This window comes from Apteryx rowi, unplaced genomic scaffold (assembly GCF_003343035.1).
Source record: "Apteryx rowi isolate R43461 unplaced genomic scaffold, aptRow1 scaffold_651, whole genome shotgun sequence".
In the NCBI taxonomy this organism is placed as follows: domain Eukaryota; kingdom Metazoa; phylum Chordata; class Aves; order Apterygiformes; family Apterygidae; genus Apteryx; species Apteryx rowi.
In genome coordinates, this window is record NW_020450929.1 from 314,043 (window position 1) to 317,486 (window position 3,444).

At 52.6% G+C, this 3,444-nt stretch overlaps 1 protein-coding gene across 1 annotated transcript in view; it reads right to left on the reverse strand.

The window, feature by feature from the left end:
- The window catches only part of SPG7 (SPG7, paraplegin matrix AAA peptidase subunit), a gene marked incomplete at its 5' end in the record, with an annotated part of 40,374 nt that overhangs the window by 32,955 nt on the left and 3,975 nt on the right, over window positions 1-3,444 (reverse strand). The window lies entirely within an intron of this gene.

Sequence of the window (3,444 nt, forward strand, 5' to 3'; positions counted from 1 at the left end):
TAGGCCTGGCCTTAGCCAAGCCTCCCAGCATGGATTTAGGCAGGAGGGGAACAAGCACCTGGGAGGAGCAAGAAGATGCCTGCAGGCACAGGAGAGCGGCTGTGGTTGGGGCCACCTGCCGTCACCCTAGAAGCATGGCCTTGGCAGCAGGGACAGCTGGCACCGAGGGAGCAGGCGGTGCCGAGTCCGGTGGTGCGAGCGTGAGTACGCAACTAGCCCCGCTCTGGGATTTTTTCACTCTTTACATCATGTTCCACGTAGTTGTAGCAGCCAGGAAAAGAGAGAGAAACAACCTCTGGGAGGTTAGATAGTGTAACACAGAGAAAAGAGACSAGCTCCCTCCCTTTGCAGCTGATACTGGGGAAAACTCCCCCTCCAAGAGCTCAAATTTAGGTATGAGTTAGCTCCAAACACAGATGGAAAACAGTATTTAGTATCTGCAGCTGAGCKTGGTGGATTAACAAGAACCCTCAGAAGTAAATTGAGTGAGTGCACAYGTATACATATAYTTATATATTTGCACTTTGTCAGGCAGATTAGCTGGCCCCTGTGATCTCCTGTCTTCTGTGGAAAAGCCATTACAATGTGTCTGACAAGTCACAGTAGCCAAGCTGCAATGCTRCTGATAGAGTTTGCATTTAAAAGTAGTTCTGTTAGTGCCTGCGTGCAGTTTTAACAGTGATGGAAAAATCCCTTCAAGCATTATACCAGCGAGTGTCAAGGTTATGAGCAGTGTTAAGTTCCCTATGTACGGATATCACAAAGGTCATTGTATTTTAAGTCCCTGATCCCAAATCTTGTGTAATCTCTTCTTATTTTGCACTGGCTGTACACAGCAGAGTGGGTGGGCTTGGTGTCCTCTTCCAAGTATTTATGTGGGGCAGGAAGGCATTTCAGAACATAACCTGAGCGATAATGGATCTTCACATTTCCTCTGATCCCACCGTCTTTCCAGTTCAGGGTCTAAAAGCCGGTCAGCAACATAAGGTTTGCAAACACTGCTGTGTCTGTTAAGAGCATGAAAAGCCCACCCCACCCCCAGCGATGCAGCCAGAGGGGCCGGTAAAAGCTGTAAGGTGGAAGATCTTAGGGGCGACGGGAACCTTCTCCTTTGGGGGAGCAAGCTCCAAAGCAGCACCCCCAGACTTTTTGGACCCTTGGCCCTTGTCAGCCTTCACCCGCGCCCACCCAGTGCTGTCAGCAAATGCAGGTGTGGAGAGCCCGTGTGCTTCCCAGGAGGCTGGCCTAAGGTTGGCCCAGCACCACAGAGGTCCCCAGGCTGCAGGCTGGGAACAGCTGGTTTCCTCAGGAGGTCAGCACGGGCGCTTTAGGAACTGGAGCTCCGGAGGATAGGCCCTGCTGAGACATTTACCAGCCCCTCTCTAAGCAGGGGTGTCACCAGGCCAAGCCGAATCTATGGATGACTTTAGGTATTGTCACTGTTGTCGCTTCACCTCCTGCAACTYGCCAGTCCTAGTGCATCTCAGGCATTCTTGAATGGGAGGTTGTGGGGCTACATAAAATAATAATTAATTATCTGTATGAAGGATCTCTCCCATCTCCTCAGCAGGTCTGAATTAGCATCCTCTTTCTAGAAGAGTCTCTTAGGATGTTAATTGTCATCTGCCCCCCGGGATGTGTCTAAGTAAACCTTCTACCAGCAAGGTCTATTAGCATGTTAATGTCCTCCTCACTCCTGGAATTCTCTTTGTATYGCTGGCTTAATTGTCAAACAGCTTAATTTACAGACACAAAATTAAACTGGTTGCAATTAATCCATATTGGCTGGCCAAAGCTTGCAGTGTCGCAGTGGGGATGCGACAGCTGACTGCTGAGAAACCAGMGGCTCCTCTGCCGCTGAACCTGCCACAGAACCAACCCGGCACGGCCGGCCAGGCCCCGCTGCCTCGGGAGACGCTGCACAGCCCGTGTTGCTACCTGCCTCTGCTCCGTGCCAGCCCTGCGGGCAGAGCGCTCTCCTCACGGCGCGTTCTCTGCGAAGAGCAGCTCACCTGCACCGCTCTGCCCCGGGGGAATCCCTGCCCCTTGCCCCGCCAAGCCTGGAGGCTGCAAAGCCACGGCTGGCACCTTCGAGGCTGCAGGGAGCCCGGGTCCAACACGGGCACACGCCAAATCCAGAGGTGAGATGGGTGCCGCAGGGCTGTGGGAGCTTTCAGTGATTAGACTGGCGACCAAGAGCAGTAAAAGCTCTGGTTCAGCACAAGCACAGGCCCGGTGTGAGCCCTCTGCTCAGCAGCCCCTGTGCCCCAGCCACTGTGGGGTACCAGCACCGTGCACATCTCTACCTCAGCTTCACTCCAAGCATATCACACCTTGCTTGCATTGATTGCTAATTAGGCCTGATCTATTTTTAAAGAGTTGCATCATTTAAATAGAATTACAGCCCGATTAGAAGTGAAGCAGTGCAGTTTGCTTAGACAGGACTTTACTGACTTCAGCCAGGCTGATTTGACAGAGAGCCAAATGAGTTTCATTACATCTACATTACAGTTTTGCTCCAGCTTTAGTGAAGACAAACTTGCACCCGTTTAATGATAGGGGGCAAAGAAAGCTGAATGGGTCCAAAGTCCAGCACAGACTGTTGTCCAGCTGACCAGTTTGGATGGGCTCACTGACTGCAACGCACAGCGTTTCAGGTCCGTACGGCAGCCGGGCTCTTGCTGCAACACTCCCAGACAGAAGACGCTAGCTTGGGTGTAGCAAAATCATATTGAACTGTGAGGACTGGTTATTTACAAACACAGCGGGGAGCTGGAGTTGACCCCATTCCCGTTCCTCCTTTCGCGCTGTGCCTCGAAGGCAGCACGCCGATGAAGAACCAGCAGGAAGGGGGGTCGGGATCCTTTCCTCTCTTGTGCCAACACAAAGTGACACCAGGAAGGAGAGTCAAGAATTTGTGCTGTATGTGCAGCCAGCAATCACCATGGCTGCACTGGGACTTGCGCGTGGGCGGCTCAGACTGCACTGCGTGCAGGGAGACAAGTGCTGTCCGCTCCGCGTGTGCGAGAGATGACCTTGGGAAAGGTGGCTTCAGCCACTGCCCTTGGACCGGCAATATGCTCCTTTGGGAGCGAGCCAGTATTCTGAGGAGACAGATATAACCTGATCCAGGCTTGGCCTTGCTGGGATGCGCTCCAGCCATGACATCACTCACTAATGCCACGTGTATTTACTACTGGGGAGAGGTGCTGGATTGGAGACTAAAATCCCTGGTTTATCTCCTGAGTAGGTTATGGACAGGAAGCAGCATTAGCAGGCCCCATCCTGTGTCTTTCAGCCCAAGAGAAAACAGTTCCCGCAGCCAACCCAGCCATTGGCCTCTGTTATGTCTGAGAACTCCCGTCTCCTATTTTCATGCTCCCTGTGAAACAGTCTTGCCACCCTTGTTCTGCCCCCAGAGCCTCAGGAAGCCATTGACCCCCC